This window comes from Martes martes (genome assembly GCF_963455335.1).
Source record: "Martes martes genome assembly, chromosome: 3".
NCBI lineage: Eukaryota > Metazoa > Chordata > Mammalia > Carnivora > Mustelidae > Martes > Martes martes.
Genome location: NC_137890.1, coordinates 54,064,671 through 54,082,442, shown reverse-complemented (window position 1 = coordinate 54,082,442; position 17,772 = coordinate 54,064,671). Strand labels below are relative to the sequence as shown.

The 17,772-nt window shown below is 38.1% G+C and overlaps 1 protein-coding gene across 1 annotated transcript in view; it reads left to right on the top strand.

The window, feature by feature from the left end:
• Window positions 1-17,772, top strand: part of ENOX1 (ecto-NOX disulfide-thiol exchanger 1) — a 560,820-nt gene that overhangs the window by 267,191 nt on the left and 275,857 nt on the right. Inside the window, exon 4 of the mRNA XM_080798203.1 lies at window positions 14,332-14,478. The gene's annotated coding sequence lies outside the window, so the exon portion shown is untranslated. The remainder of the gene's footprint in view (window positions 1-14,331; window positions 14,479-17,772) is intronic.

The window sequence follows — 17,772 nt, the reverse complement described above, 5'->3', positions numbered from 1 at the left end:
AGCTCTCACGGTGGCACTTAGCGCTTTCTGTACACCGTGCCTTGTTTTCAACGAGTTGCGTGGAGTAGCCCATCTAATTCTCACAACAGCCCTATTAGTTAGGCCCTGTTACAGCGCCTCGTTTACAGATGAGTGATCTAAGCACAGAGTTTTAAATAACTGGCTCAAGGTCATTCAGCCAAGAAGTGAGTCGTGAGTGGTAGAGGCAGCGTTTTCATTTAGGCTCTGACGACTGTGCCGTTCTGCCTCTCCCCGGTAGGTGAGTCTGATTTCGTAGCCCAGCAGCAGGATCTAAAGTGCAGGGAATGGCTGTCAGAGCTGTAGGCACTGGTCCCAGCGGGATCTAGATTATGCTGAATAACAACAATGATAACTCCTGTCTTACAGTGTTTTCAACTTTGCCAAGCACTTTCACCTGAACTTGTTCCTTTGCTCTTTACAATGAAATTATAAGGGAGTTCTTCATTTAAGAAACTTATGGAATACCTCTTCTATGTCAGACACTCTTCTAGATTATGGAATACAGTAGTAAATGAGACAACATCCTTGTTCTCATGGCACTTTACTTAAAAGATTGCATAGTAATTATAATGGTAACAACCATTGCTACATGTGAATGCATCAGAAACAACAGTGTAGGCTGGTGGGGCAGCTAAATCTTTGCCTTTCCTGTTTCTGGAAGGCTTGTGAAAGCTCACGTGGCATGATCTGAAGTCCCTTTAAGCTCTGATTTCATTCACAGCAATGCAGTCTTAAAACATTTATACATTATTTACTTTTTAATTGTTATTCTATTACAAAAACATTATGGAGACTGTCCTCTTCTAATTATATCTACATATAGGTACAGATAAATTCTTTCCACAGACTTCCAACAGAAATCTGAAGTCTGTTACAACTTGGACATTTTCTGGGACCTAATTTTTGCTAAAAAGGAGTTTTTAGATAGAGGACTGTCCAACTCTGAGAACTTACATCTGGAAACTTAGCCACGGCTGGAAGATTCTCAGTCAGAAGGGGGATAAAAGCCCATATATATTTTTTTTCTTTAGGAAAAGCAAGCCAGCATTCATTTTTAAAGCTCCTATAAGATGGGAAGTATTCAAAGTCTTCTGTTGAATTTCAGATGTTTGCCTGTATCGAATGACATTGGAAAAACTCTTCATTTGAAATGTTTAAACATGGAGCCAAGGAAATTTGAAGATGAATGAGAATACCATCCACAGACTCTACAATCGCTCTTATTTTGACATTTGTCTCTTTTTAAAATTTCCCACTTCACTTTACCTTTTTTCACATCTCTATCACAGAGAGCAGTTGTTATATCCAGAAAATTCAAATTCATGCCATATCAGGTACATCCCTAATTTCAGGTGACATAAATTCTGTAGTGTCATAGTATGCCTGAAGTCATTTGAGCTCTATCATGTTTGATGGTGGAGGTATTGTGTCCTAGAAATGAAAGTTGGGAATATGGCTCACAGATCCTCATTCTGATGGGCAATTTGTCACCTGGCTCACTGGAAATCACAGAGGGAATAAATGACAGGCACAGGATATCCCAGGACGGGTCCAATTTAAGCAGTCTTCTATTGTTGTGTTAGTGAGCTATTAAGACCAATGTGACCCTTTCTGTAATATGTGTTAGGTACCATTGTGGAGAGTCATCAAGGGCTGGGATTTACCTACTTTTTATTTTCTCACAAATATTCTAACCACAGTTTTTAATATCTTCAACACCTAATAACCTGAACCTAGGCGATTTTGTCATGTGTTCTAAATTGTTCCTGTGATATTGTCTGCCACAGAGTAGAATTTTAGCAGTTATTTCTATTTCAGGTTTAAAAATGTTGTATTTTAATTTCTGAAATCCAAAAGCTTATTTAAATGCTGAGGGCTGCACCATGAAGCATAGTCTAGTTGGAGGATTTCCAAATAAATATTTCACATTTACTTTCATCAATAAAATACATATATATGCTCTTAAAAATTAAAAAATACAGTAGGCTTATAATGAAAAACTGTAGTTCTGGATTCCACCTCCAGAGTTATTGCTCAGAGAAAAGCTTGTAATTCTTCTGTTTCTGTGTTTATATGCTTGTTAGTGCCTTTAAAGTTCTAAAGAGATTTGTAATATTGGCTAAATCAAGTGTGAGTGAGTGTGTGTGTTTATAACCACCAATTCCTGATTTATGAAATTTAGATATTATCTGTTGTAATACTGTGTGACTTATAAGAAATATATATCAATCATCTGATTGACCAAATACATATTCCTCATGTATGTTTGGTCTTTGTCCGTGATTCCTGGCTCACAGCTCCCAAAACTCTTGGAATTTCCCGAGTGATAAGAGCAATAGGAGTGTCTTTGGTTATAATATTTGATCTTTTCCCAAGTTTCTGAAATCTGCTTCATATCCATAAAGGTGAAATGGGTGTCTTATTATTCTGAATAAACCCCTTTCTACCACAGCTGGGTTTATGTTAATGTGGTGAAGTTTAGAAGCACCTGGGAACCAACTATAAATAGAAGATCAGAACTTTCATTTTCAACCCCTGATTTCCTGGGAGGAGATGAGGGACTGGAGTTTGAATGTATTGGAAATGACTGATGATTTAATCACTCATGCCTATGTGATGAAGCCTCCATAAAAACCCAAAGGACAGGGTTCCAGGAGCTTCCTTATCGGTGAATACATGGAGACTGGGGAGAGTGGTGCACTCGGAGAGCATGGGCGTTCTACACTCTTTTCCCCGTATTTGGTCCTCTCATCTCTTCCATTTGGCTGTTCCTGAATTATATCCTTTTATAATAAACTGATAATCTAGTAAGATGTTCCACTGAATTCTGTGAGAAGTTCTAGCAAACTAATTGAACCCAAGGAGGAGGCCTTAGGAACCTCTGATTTATAGCCAGTTGGTCAGAAGTACAGGTAACAATCTGGACTTGTGACAGACATCTGAAGCCCAAGGAGGTGGTCGTGGGACCCTCCAGTGTGTGGGTCTGAAGCATAGGTAAAGACCTAACCTTGCAAGTATCATCTGAGGTGAGTCAGGGGAAGGCAGTCCTGTAGAATGAAACCATTAACCTGTAGAATCTGATGCCATCTCCAAGTAGATAGTATCAGAATTGAGGTCAATTATTAGACACCCTGCTGGTATCTTCAGATACCTTTGGTGATGTGGGGGGAATCACCCTCTCCCACTTTGGTAATTGAGTCTTAGGACACAAAAAGATCTGTTGACTTACTACCACATAGATAAGTACCTAGCTTATTTGTGCCACTAGCTCCCTATTCTCAATATACTCCCTTTTTTAGTTCTCTTATTACCTATGTACCTTACAATAATATACTTATTTCTTTAAAAAAAAGAAAACATTTTATTTATTTGAAAGAGAGAGTGCACAAGCAGAGGGGAGGAGTAGAGGGAGAGTGAGAAGCAGACTCCCTGCTGAGCAGGGAGCCTGATGCAGGACTCCATCCCAGGACCCCAGAATCGTGACCTGAACCAAAGGCAGATGCTTAAACGACTGAGCCACCCAGGCATCCCTAAAATAATAAACTTATTTCTATATTTCTCTCTTAGCTTTAGATAGTATCTAATGATTTCTTACATAATAAGATGAAAATATTGCCCTTTCCGTAACTTCTTTTCTTTTTAATACCTCCTAGTTTCTCTCATTTGTACTATTAATTATACATTTATATTCTATTTTTAGCCATATTAAAGCTTCAGTGTTTTGTCTGTAGATTGATTCTAAAGCTTTAAAATCAATAAAAAATTATTATGAGAGGCACCTGGGTGGCTCAGTCATTAAGCATCTACCTTTGTCTCAGGTCATGATTCCAGGGTCCTGAGATCTAGCCCCACATCAGGCTTCCTGCTCAGTGGGAAGCCTGCTTCTCCCTCTCATACTATCCCTGTTTATATTCCCTCTCTTGCTGTCTCACTCTCTCTGTGTGTCAAATAAATAAATAAAATCTTTTTAAAAAAATTACTATGAATATGTGTCACTCAACTGCTAATCCAAGTAGTATACTATGATTACATTGTCTTATATTATATAGCTTTTTGTTTTCCTACAGTTTCTAATTGCTTTTGTTTTTCGTTGTATAATCTGCCTGTATGTTATCATTAAGAACCAGTATAAGTTTCTTATGTTTTTTAAGTTGCTTAAGAAATTAAAATGTAGGGGCGCCTGGGGGGCTCAGTGGGTTAAAGCCTCTGCCTTCAGCTCAGGTCGTGATCCCAGGGTCCTGGGATCGAGCCGCACATCGGGCTCTCTGCTTGGCAGGGAGTCTGCTTCCCTTCCTCTCTCTCTGCCTGCCTCTCTGCCTATTTGTGATCTCTGTCAAATAAATAAATAAAATCTTTAAAAAAAAAAAAAAGAAATTAAAATGTAAAATATTTTCGTACTTCCTCACCAAAGAATATCTGTGAGTTTATTTATTTATTTATTTCCTAAGAGAATCAATATTATCTCACTGGTTTTTGGAGTGACAATGGTTATGGATATTGACTTTTATTATTTACTTCTCTATGATAGCTTATGTCTTCTTGGATATAGTTGTTATGGCTTTTACTAATGATGTTACTAATAAACTACTCTTGTTTAGCCCATTTATTAAAATTGCTTATGTGTAGTTATAAATTCAACCTAGACTGTATTTCACAAAAGGGAGCATAAATTCAACTATTAATAATTGAGCACAGACTTCTAGTGAATCCAAACATAAATATGTGGTCTGATTCAATAGATGTTTTTTTTTTAATTTAAAAAGAAAAATAACTTTTTCATTTTGAAATAATTTTACTTTACCAAAGAATTGGAAAGATAATACAGGTAGTTTCTGTAGTTAGATAATACAGGTAGTTTCTCTTCATTCAGACCCCCTAATGGTACCTATGCCATGGTTACCTAACCTTAGTACATTTATCAAAACCATACTTTATTTTTTTAAGATTCATTTATTTGAGAAAAATAGCATAAGCAGGGAGAGGCCCAGCGGGTGTGGGACCAAGCAGATTCCCCATGGGTGGGGAACCCAACCCAGGGCTCACTCCTGGGACCCCGAGATCATGACCTGAGCCTAAATCAGGAGTTGGATGCTTAACAGACACTTTCCCCTTCCTATGACTCTAGTCCCTTTAGTTTTTGGGGGCTGGTGACCTCTTTTGCTGTTAGGAAGATTAAATTACTGCAGAGAATGGGGAGAAAACTGTGTGCCCATGTTAGACCACTGCAGGCATACAGACTCCCATACATAAGTCTGTCTCCCATCTGAAATGCATGCTGAGCGGGCAAGTTTGTTGTGAATTCAGTAATACTCTCTTGATGATGCAAAAAAAAAAGGAAAAAAAAAAAGAAAGAAGTAAAGTTTCATAAGCTGTTTGTACTCAAATATATTTTCTCAGTTTCAGATCCTCAGCTATTTTATTAAGTGGAAAATACTGAGCTAAAAGAGTTCAAGAAAAATAATGTTGCATTTCCTTATGTCTCAGGAAACACTTTTTGTGGTAATGTCAAATTGTCTCTGAACAAACTTTTTTAGACACTGATAAATCTTGTTTTCTTTGCATGATATTTTATACAAGAACACTTCAGGTGTATTATTAGATGTGACTGATTTTAACAAATCCTATTAGATTTGTATCAACTAGTTACATGTTTAAAAAAAAAAAAAAGGTCAGGGGAGCCCGTGGGTGGCTCAGTCAATTAGGCAACTGCCTTCAGCTCAGGTCATGATCTCAGGGTCCTGGGATCGAGTCCCAAGTTTGGCTCCCACTCAGTGGAAAGTATCCTTGTCCCTCTGCCTCTTCCCCTTTCCTCTACTCATGCTCTCTCTCTCTCTCAAAACAAAACAAAACAAAACAAAAAAGCTCCCCTATATTCCATACTTTATTTGGACTTCAATGATTTTTCATTTCTGTCTTTTTTCTGTTCCAGGATCCCATCTAAGATACCACAGGGATCATGTCCCCATAGTTTTTTTCCAATCTGTGACAATTCCATAGCTTTTCCCTGTCTTTCATGACCCTGAAAGTTTTGAAGAGTATTAGTCAGATATCTTATAGAATTTTCCTCACTTTTTATTACCTGATGTTTTGCCATGATTAAACAAGAGTTTTGGGATTCTAGGGAACCACAGAGGTGAAGTACCCTTCTTGTTATATCAAAGGCACATGGTATCAACAAGACTTTTACTGACGGTATGAATCTTGATCACCTGAATGAGGTAATGTCTGCCCATTTCTTTCACAGTTACATTTTCTTTTTCAATATTATATTGATTTAGAACAAGTTACTAAATCTAGCATACAGTCAAGTGGAAAGAAATTAAGTTGCATCTCCTGGGTAGAAGAGTATCAAAATATTTTGGACATATGTTAAAACTACTAAGGTAATTTTTAATATTTTAGAGGGGCTACTTTAGAGGCTATTTAACTATCATGCTCTTCTTTAAGTTTTTGCCCACTAATTTTAGTATTCATCATTAAATATTTTCTGTAGCATTTACTACTGGTTGTTCTAATTATTTTCTGTTTCCCTCATTCCTTTTACAATTTTTATTTGAACTTCTGTAAGAAGACTTCTCTCTTTTCTCATATTTATTTGTTTATTCAATCATTTTTATGTCATTATGGACTCGTGGCTATTTATTTTAGTTTTGGGTTACATAGTCTAAAGTTATCATTATTTATTTTGTTTCTCCTATTGGCCTTTGGGAACTCTTTCAGGTTGGCTCCTTTGCCTTTCAACATGCTGAATAATAAGTTTTATTAGTATCATTATTTTTAACACTTCAATGCTTCCTGGCATTATAAGATGCTCCAAACTTATCCACAATAGATGTTTAGAATAAACCATGTAGTAGACAAATCAATAATCTCATAATATTTATTTAATGTTAAAAAATTATGTTTGATGGTATAGAGAACAATGAAGTTGAAGAAGTAATTTCTGCCTTCAAGGATTCTATTTTCAGAGATAAAATAAACTAATGAAAGATAACCAAAAAATAAAGCAGCACAATATTAAATCAGTAAGGGCTACAGAAGCTTACAGAAAAGGAAAAATAACATTTAGCTAAATATGTCAAGAAGAAAGCCAGGAGAGATCATATAGTTTAGTCAAGTGAAATAGAAAGGAAAAGACGCAAGTTCAGGAATTATTATTATATGGCGTAAGAAGCAGTAAGAGACAAAGTCATCTTAGATGAAATAGATAAATTTCTTGTTTAGTAAGATAAAATCCACTAACTTTGATATAAGATGAAATAGAAAGTGGACATAGCTCTATATTTGTTAAATAAATTGAATTTATAATTAAAAGCCTTCCCACAAAGAAAAATTCAGATCCAGCTGGTTTCACTAGTGAATTCCTTCAAAATTTTAAAGAAGAAATAATACAAACCTGAAACAAATAGAATTAGAGACAACACTTCGCAAATCATTTTCTGAGACCTGCATAACTTGAATACTAAGTCCTGAGAAGGAACATTCTAAAAGAAAATTGCACATTGATACCCCTAATGACCATAGACACAAAAATATTTGACCCACAATTAGGAATAGAATGCAGTGATATATTTAAAAAATGATATGTCATGACCAAATTGAATTTATTCCAATTATGCAAGTATGCATTAACATTAAAAAATCAGTCCACATACAGGATAAAAATCATATGATAATGTCAGTAGACCCAGAAACAGCATTTGACAGAATTTAGCACCAAGTCATAATAAAAACTCTCAGCAAAACTACAAATAAAAGGAATCATCCTTAACCTGAAAAAGAAAATCTATGAAAAATCTCCAACTAACAATGTTGAAACAAAGAATGCTTTCCTCCTAAATCAGGAAGAATGCATGGGTGTCTATTCTCACTAGTTCTGTTTAACACTGTACTGGAGATCCTAGCCAATGCAATAGAGTTAACCAGTTAAAGAAATTTTTAAAGCTTACAGATTGGAAAGGAAGAAGTAATTAAATCGTCTCTATTTGCAAATGGCATGATTGTGTATCTAGAAAATCCTAAGGGACCTAAAAAGACCTATTTGAACTTAGCGAAAATGTATTGAATTTAGCACGGTTTCAGGATACAAGGTCAATGCAAAATATCAGTTCTATTTCTATACACTAAGAAACAATTAGGAAGTGGAATTTAAAGCAAAGCCAATTACATTAGTATAAAAATCATAAAGTAGTAATATACTTAAATAAATAAGTACATGACCTATACACTGAAAATTGTAAAACATTTCTGATAAAAATTAAAGAAGATGTAAGTAAGTGGAGAGATATATACTATGTTCTAGAATGGAAGACTCAGCATTGTTAAAATGTTGGTTTTTCCCAAAATAATGGACAGATGTAACGTAGTCCCAAAAGGTTTTATTGTTGTTCTACCAAAAAGGCTTATTGGTAAAAATTGACAAGTTAAAATTTGTATGGAAGTATAAGGACTTAAAAGAATTAAAACATTTTTTCCTCTTTTTTTTTTTTCTACTGAGTCAAACTTTAAAAAAAAAAAAAAAAAAAAAAGAATGTCAGTGTTGAGGGACTCTTCCTCCCTGATTACAAGACTTACATAAAATCATCAATAGTTAAGAAAATACGGTATTAGATAAGGATAGAAAAGTCGATCAGTGGAACAGAATCGGCTATCAGGAAAGAAGCAATTATGTAGTTAGTTGATTTTCAACAAAAGCACCAAAGCAATTTCGTGGGATAAAGGAAAGGCGCTTATCAACAAATGGTATTGGAGCAATTTATTAACTGTATTGAAACAAAATGAAACTTAATGCTTACCTCACACAGATATTAATTCAGGATGTATCATAGATTTTTTTTTAAAGATTTTATTTATTTATTTGACAGACAGATCACAAGTAGGCAGAGAGGCAGGCAGAGAGAGAGAGGAGAAAGCAGGCTCCCTGCTGAGCAGAGAGCCCGATGCGGGGCTCGATCCCGGGACCCCAGGATCATGACCTGAGCCGAAGCAGAGGCTTTAACCCACTGAACCACCCAGGCGCCCCATATCATAGATTTTTTACATGAAAACAAAAACTGTAAAGCTTTTAGAAAAAAAAATGTAGGAGTATTTTTTTAAAAGATGACAATAGTACCTTAAGGTACCAAAAGCACTAACACTCTTGGAAAAAATCTGATAAAGGGGACTTTACCAAAATAAAAAACTCCTGCTCATGAACAAACATTGTTAATAGAGAAGCCACAGACTGGAAAAATAATTTGTAATACATATATATGACAAAGGAATTGAATTCAGAATATATAAAGAAACTTTTGCAACATAATTTAAAAAGACAAAGAACATCCTTCCCCTAAAGGGCAAATGACTTGAACAAAACCTTCACAGAAGAAAGTACAATGTACAAAACACGTTTGAAATTGTAATAAGGACATTATTAGTCATAAGGGAAATGGAAATTTAAGTACTACTTCATGCCCACTAGAATAACTAAAAATAAAAGCACTGATGACACCAAATGCTCATGAGGACATGGGGAGGCAGAGACTCCTGCAGTGCTGGTGAGGGGTAAAACAGTATAGTCATGTTTGGAAAACTGGTGATTCCTTTGAAACCCAACATGTACCTGCCCTATGCCTGAGCAAACTCAAGCCCAGTTATTTACATGAGAAAATGAGAGGATATAACCACAAAAAAAACCTTGAACAAGAAGTTCTTAATAGCTTTGTGTATAATGGCCCAGACTGGATCAGCCTGAAATGTCCGTCAATACGAGCATGGTGTTTTCATGCAATTGAATACTACACATTTACACAATGGAGTAATTCTCATGGATTAACTAATAGATTTAAAAACAAGAATAAATCATCATTATTATGTTGAGCAAAGGAAGCCAGACAAAAAAGAATATATACCATATGATTCTATATATATGTAGTTGATATATAGACAGAACTATCTATAGTGACACAAATCCGAACTCCCCTTTTGGGAGGACTTGCCTGGAAAAGAACTTTCTAGGGTGATGGAAATGCTCTTTATCTTAACTGGTATGTAGGTTACTTGTTGACAAAGCTCACCGAACTGTATACTGAAGATCTGTGCCTTTTACCATATGTAAATTATATCCCAGTTGGAAAAAAATAAAGACTTTGTCTTTGAAATTCAGAACTGGTCTTTGCGGAAGGATTTATCAAAGCTTGGGTTTGCAGTATTCATAAGCATAGGAAGGAATGCCACATTTCTCAAACTCTGCACCTCCAAGCAGAGTTCATTATTGCTTTCCACTCCCAGGCATGCAGACACGTGCCAGATCCCCTCTTGAATTCTACATTTTGTCAGTGTTCCTACAGGCCAAGGCTCAAACTATTCTTACATTTTTTGACCACTTCTCTTATCTTATTATGAATTCTACCGAATTGATGGAATTTCTTCTATTCTCTGCCTTTTTCTCCTGTCTAGTCCTTCCTCAGTATTTTCACTGCTTTCTCTCTAATTCACTCTCTTTGCAGCAGTCCTGCCCTTTTCCCCCTCATTTTGACCACTGATGCCACATTCATTTTTAGGAACACACACTACATCAAACTCCACATCAAAACGCTGCTGGAAGCTCTGAGCCACACTACAGAATTTCAAGTTTGCAACTCTGGAGTTCACACTCTGGTCTTCTTCTCCAATTCTGTAAAATCACCATTCCAGTTGCCAAATAGGTCATGATTTGAGGAACTTAGAACTCATCCTTGAGACAATAGGGCACCATTGTAGGTTCTTTGGTAGTGAATATACATAATTAGGGTTGCATTTTATTTCATTTATGTAGTCATTCATTCATTTTTCTTCCAAATATTTGTCACTACCCTAGACCAGTCAGAGAGGATGACTGATCTCTGGACTGTTTTCAGGATGAGCTACAAGAAAGAAAACCAGCTAGAAGCTTAGGGGAGTACATAAAGTATAATGTCATGAGTTGGATGAGTGGGAAGAAGCATTGGTAGGATTTCCCAACTCAGTGGAAGGGATAAAGAAGGGTGAGAAGGGAACGATGCTACCAGAAGCTTTGCGGGCTCATTTCTTCTCCTAATGCAGACCCCCCTGGGCCATAAAGCAGTGGGGGGATGTGGGAGAATTTAAGCCACTGTGTGCTTCTAGCTCTTCTGTTTAGTGCAATATTGTATGTGTCTGACAAAGGACCAAGTAGCATGGCTCAGTAAGCCCTTGAAAAGAGACTGCAGAGGGACTGCATTTTAAATCTATAAATGATGGGATTCCTGCTAAGCTTCTTTTGAGTTAAAAAGTCCAGAGTAGGGGGGAATAAGAATATTCATTAATGGAAGAAGACAACATTTCTAAATGAATGATTCAAAATCAAATAAAGTCTTTGTTTTCATTGCTTCTCAAGAATCAAAGTCACAATCATTCTGTGGCTCTGTGCTTATAACAATATAGTACATCTTTTCATTATACTTCCCGGAATAAAAGGGTGTATAGTTTCTCTGCACAATGACAGACATGTTTTCTTGAACAATACCCTGTAAAGGTCACATTGGAGATTTGAGTCACAAGCCCTGTGATTTAAATTTGAAGCTAAGTTTAAAAGTGGTATGTCTAGAGCTTGCCAAGTTCCATTAAAAGCCATGGTGTCATTTTGGATTACAGTTGAGTAAAACAGGATTCGGCAAGATACTGTATCTTTCTTAGTAGCAATACATAGATTTTCTTCTTTGTATCATTCCCTGGCTGTGTTGTTATGGTAGATATCTACTTTCACACCATATCCTGGGAAATAATGTCTAATTTCATGGACCTATTTTTTTTTCCTAAAGTAGCTCATTTTCCAGCTTAAAGAGGATTTCTGCAAAAGCCTAGTCATTTGTGCGTGTTTAGTTATGGTGGATCTTGAGTGCTACCTTTCCACTGCTGCCTTCTTGATTCCCTTCAGCCCCCACAGATAGGATCCCAACTCACTAAAGCTTTGGAGCATTTCGTGCCTTGCTGACATCATCATGGTCCGCTACACAGCAGGAACATTACTTCTCCCTAATATTTGCTGGGTTCTTACTATGTGCCACTCATTGTGCCAAAGGCTTTCTCTAGGTGATCTGACATCATGATCACAAAAACCTGCATAGGAAATATATTATTTCTGCATTTGGCAGATGAGAAAGCTGAGGGTAAAGAGTTAAATACCTTGCCCCAGGTCAGATGGCTGGTAAGTGATGAAACAGTAGCACCCTTAGGCAGTCTGGTCCAGACCCCATTCTTCCTTGCTTTCTTTCTTCTTCTTCTTCTTCTTCTTCTTCTTTTTTTTTTTTTAAAGATTTTATTTGTTTATTTGGCAGAGAGAGAGAGATCACAAGTAGGCAGAGAGAGGGGGGAAAGCAGGCTCCCTGCTGAGCAGAGAGCACGATGAGAGGCTGGATCCCAGGACCCTGGGATTAGGATCTGAGCCAAAGGGAGAGGCTTATCCCACTGAGCCACCCAGGTGCCCCCAAAATGCATTATTTCAAACACTTATTAGCACTTCCTTCTTAAAATTTTTGACATCCTACTCACATTCCCCTGCAAGAAAGTTAACAGGTATGAGAGGAGGACTATCTTGCTTATTTCCATATTCCTGGAGTTTGCTGACTTACTGATTGACTCATAAAGAAATGAGCAGCCAACAGTGGCCGAGTGAATATTTGAAAACTGCCATTTGGATTTTATGGGAAGCAGGGTGTACAGACATATCTCCTAAAACTTTGCTTTTGAGTGATATGAAGAAAACAGAATGCTAGTATACAAGGTGTTAAGAAGAGTTCCTGTTTATTTTTATCCCTGTCATTTAGATTAGATCCTATGATCCAAATACTTCCTTTTCCCAGTTCTTTGTCAAGCTCTTCCTCTTTGTCAAGCTCTTCCTCTTTCTCTTAAGCAAAGATAAACTAGATAAACTATTTGGCTCTGATCTTTTTTCTTTTTCCCCCATGTAATAATCCCAGGCTCCAGTCCTACAGAACTCTGAAAGTGCTATCAATCGTTTCCCCCTGTCCCTTTATTCATGACTTAAGCTTTTATTGCCAAAAATAAAATAAGTTTTTTTACAGTTACGTGTGACCTTCCTGCTCCACCATTCTCCAGCTTTTTTGAGGAGCTTCCCAAATGTAGTGTGGATATGAACTAAAAGTCCCAATACTCAGAAGTCAGTGGCATAAAAGCTGGAACTTCAAGGGAGGTTTTGACGTGGTTAATTCGTGGGCAGTGACCCTGAAACACGCTGTGAGAGGGGGTGCTGAGACCTCCGGTGGAGGGTAGGGTGAGGGCTGCTCTGTGTTGGCCCTGGAGCAACCGGAGACACGTCGCTGTTTAACTAAGAAGGAGAATGGAAATCTAGATGGTGCCCTGCCGAGCCTTGCCAGGTCACCTTCAGAAGGACGTGGCCACGAGGAGATACAGTAGTAGCACTCAGAGATGCCACGGAAGCTGCGGCTTCCAGCCCCAACTGTAACAGGCACACCCTCCCTTTTTGCTGTCCCGGGGAAGGAACAGCGGGTGAGGCAGAGACCCCAGAGGAAGAGGACGGCATCCCCCAGATGGTGCACAGCACACAAACGGACATGGCGGTCTTAACAAGGAGGCTGCAGAGTTGCCAGTGGGTTTTCTCTCTTTACCTAAAGAACAAAATGGGAGACAAACTGCACTGTTTAGAACGGAGAGTCTGTATTTCTGTGACTAAATTAAGACAGGATTATACATAAAACTAAAGCAAATTAGGAAAGAAAATGTCTGAATTTGATGATATTTGAATTAATTTAATAAATTGCAGCCTTGTCTGTTGTCTTGTCAATTCTTCTTGTGAAATGTTTCTCTAAACAACATAGGCCACAGAGTGAAAGAGGGAAAAAGCCATCTCTGAAGCCTTGGGGCTTAGACCCAGGTTCTAAGCCTGACCTCAGGAGTCTGTACTTCAGTTTTCTCATCTGTGAAATGGAGCCAGTACTCTCTACTGGCGGACCCGTGGTTCAGATGAAGAGCCCAGATATAAGCAGCCCCTTGCTGAGCCCCTTGCTGTGCTGGTGGGCACTCCCTAAATACCAGAGTTGCTGCCTCTGTGTTCATCCCCCAGGCATGGCTCTTCAATACTCCTCATCTTTAAAGGTTTTTAGATACAGGACTGCGAGAGTACCGTCTGACCCTGCCATTTGTGACTGAGATGGGGGGGGGGTATAAGATAACAGAAATGAATACATTATATTAGTAATAGCAGTAGGTTTTAATACAGACCATGATGGCTGAGACTGGCAGTAACTGGATTACTTGGATACTTCCTAATAGCGTGCTTTTCTTTCCTTCCAGAAGCATCTGGCATGTCAGAGCCACACTGTTATCTTCCATGGGACTCCCTCTGTGAACAGCTTCCATTTAAAAGACTTTTGTGAATATATTGTTTCAACCAGGTCCCCAGAGAACATATTTGTCTTCTGATCTGCTGGAGATCTTAAGGTTTGTGTTCATATTTTTTTATTTTTCTTAGTGAAGATATTATTAATTTTGAGGGATATTTTTAAAATGGATCATAATCTTGCTCTACTGTAATAAGAACTCTGAAATAGATTATGCACAGATTATAATCCCTTGATTTCCTTGGGAGATAGATACAAATGAAAAGAAATTTGATATTCTACTTCTCATACTTATTATCATATGCTCTATAGGATGTTATAAGAATATTAGAAATAAAATATCCCCCACATTCGCTTAAAAAATTGTCTTTTCATTCATAAATTCTAACTGAATAGATTCAATAAATTTATATTGAGTATCTAATTGATATCTAATTGAGTATCTAAGTAATATCAATTAGAGACCTTGTAGATAAATTATATCTTGAAGGATTGAAAAATCAAAACTGTACTGGTCAGTATCAACTATTATGATAATGATGATGATGATGATGACGACGACAACGACAACGACGACAGCTTTTCATTAGAAAACCTCAATGGCCAGAATGTTTTCAATTAGGTCTACCAAGGGGAACTCACCCTGTGATTTATAATGATAGAACAGGGTTGTTGTTATTGCTTTTTAATATGTATATATTAACAGCTTAAAAATTTGCTAACAATAATGTTGCTTACTCAATTAAAAAAAAAGCTTGCTAGCAAAGCAAGCATCTTATTTTGGAAGTACATGTTTTGCTGTTGAGATCATACCAAGGAAAATACTTTTATTTTGAAAGTACTTTCTGACAAAGACCTACCCAAAGGCTGAATTCAACCCATGCATCTTTCATAGGTGGAAAATAAGGGGAGATGGTAAAGCATGGTCCCACTGAGTGGACAAAAACTCAATGAAGAGCAAGGAAGAAGCAGCATCGTACTTTCCCTAGAATGACATGTCTTTTTCCAAAGGTGTTAATTTCATTTGGTTGGACTTTTATTCTGTCCACAGTGACCAATATTTTTTCCTCTAATGGACCTTTCTGTGGGTTTTCTTCTTATTTCTTTTATTTCTGCTGAGAAATCAAAGTAGATTTCACTGCAGTGCTGGGCCAGATTCCAGTTCTCCCACTGCACCCTTCCTCACTGGGCAGCCTGATTGGCTCACTTTGAAGGGTGAGGCACACAGGACATATTGGGGGAGAGGGAGGGCCGATGGGAAGTTGTGCCTCCACCTTTAACTCTCCAGTCTGTCCATTTGGTAATAAATTGTAGGGTTTAGAAACCTAATAAGCGTATCCATAGAAACAGAAGTGCTAGAAAGGACTTCAGAAGTTACCTAAACATTCTTTACTCGTCTGTAAGCAAGATCCCACTTGAACTGTCTGAAACCGATGAAAATCTATTTGTCTTCCAACCTTCATACCTAGGTATCCTCTTTCCTTTTGAAACCTAATAGAGTCTCCTTTCTTAGAAACCCTGTTGTCAAGAAAACAAAGCAATCCCTGACCACCTAGCTTGACAACGCATCCTTCTCCCAGGGAGAGAGAGAATTTACTCATCAGAGCCCCCCTGTCTCATCAAAGACTCAGTTCTCAAATCATCCTTTTCCTCTTCAGGAGAAAGGAACCCATTTTGTGAACTTTTTCTATGAAATTGTATAATCCAAAAATTTACTTATCCTCACAGTTTTTTTCTGAGACTCTGAAGATCTCTATGATCCATTTAAGATTAAGAATCCAGACTGATTGAAGGAGCATTAAACATCATCTATTAGTGTTTCTCAGTGGGGCCAGTATTGACATTTCAATGGGGGCAGTTCTTTATGATGCAAGATTGTCCCGTGAGTTTTAGAATGGCCAATGGCCCTGGTTTCCAGGAACCAAAGAGTAGTTAGCTCCCCCAGCCTCCAGTCATTGCAATAGATAACCAGGTTCTGACCTCCTTCCCATCTGGCTGCAGAGGACCAGAACTGCCTAGACTACAAACTCCTCACTTAGAATTGAAGATGCTGACACTCGCAGAGTTGAGTGAAGGGTGGGGCTGGGCCTAAACCCCAGTTTTTAACACCGGGTACCATTCTCTGCCCACTCCATCATACTTCTATTCTGGGCTTACATTTATTTCTCAGCTCTCCAGAAACAGTAACATGCATGTATAAACTAGAATTTCTGGTTTAGTGTTTAAACGACATCAGTGTTGTTTGATGTGGGGACATGACTATGGGAAAGACGATACCAGAACTCAGTGCAGGAAAATAGCAAAGAGACGACAGCTCTGAGGATTTAGAGAAAAGACAGGACCTAGATCCCAGAGGAAATGGTGAGGTTGATGTTGCAGAGGTGTTAGTTCAGTCACCGAGAAAGAAAAAAGTAGAAAAGCTGACATCTGAGGGGAGACTGAAAAAAGTTAAGTAATTAACAAAGGAATATTTCTTCCCTTGCTTTTCACTGCGTACCCTAGTTTCAACTTCCTACTCCATGTCACGGGCGTCCCCAGAAGTTCCAGGATCAGTTTCTGGGGAGTTTAAAGGGCTCTTGACTGCAGCTGAAACTCTCCCTCCCTGCAGTCCAGTATCCCTTGCCTCACCCGCCCTCTGTCAGCATTTCTCTTTTCTCCTTCACTTGCTTATTAATGACTCCTACTCCATGCTTCAAGCAGAGAATGGGGAAATGACTTGATGCCTTTTATCTTTCTGGATCCTTCCAAGGTCCCAAGGAAAGTTGTAAATTGAAAGAATGTAGAAACAACTGAGCTTCGGGAAATTTCTCTCCCAGAAGGTCTGTTAAGGCTCTGATTTCTTGGGGCTCCTGGGTAACTGTCGGTTAAGCGTCAGACTCCTGATTTCAGCTCAGGTCACGATCTCGGGATCATGAAATCGAGCCCCTCTTTGGGCACTGCACTTAGCAGGGAGTCTGCTTGAGATTCTCTCTCTCCCCCTCCTTCTGCCCCGCCTCACTCTCACGTGCACATGTGCTCTCTCTAAAATAGGAAATCTTTTTTAAAAAAGCACATCCTAGGGGCGCCTGGGTGGCTCAGTGGGTTAAAGCCTCTGCCTTTGGCTCAGGTCATGATCTCAGGGTCCTGGGATTGAGCCCCGCGTCGGGCTCTCTGCTCAGCAGGGAGCCTGCTTCCCCCTCTCTCTCTGTCTGCCTCTCTGTCTACTTGTGATCTCTGCCTGTCAAATAAATAAATAAAATCTTTTTTTAAAAAAAGCACATCCTAGAAATATATTGTAATATGTAATATGTAGAGCTCTCTCCCTCTCTCTCTGAAATGTTTAGTACAGAAGTTACTTATGAACAAAATGAGATGTGTTCATGACTTACAGATACAATTCTAAATAGGAGTATCT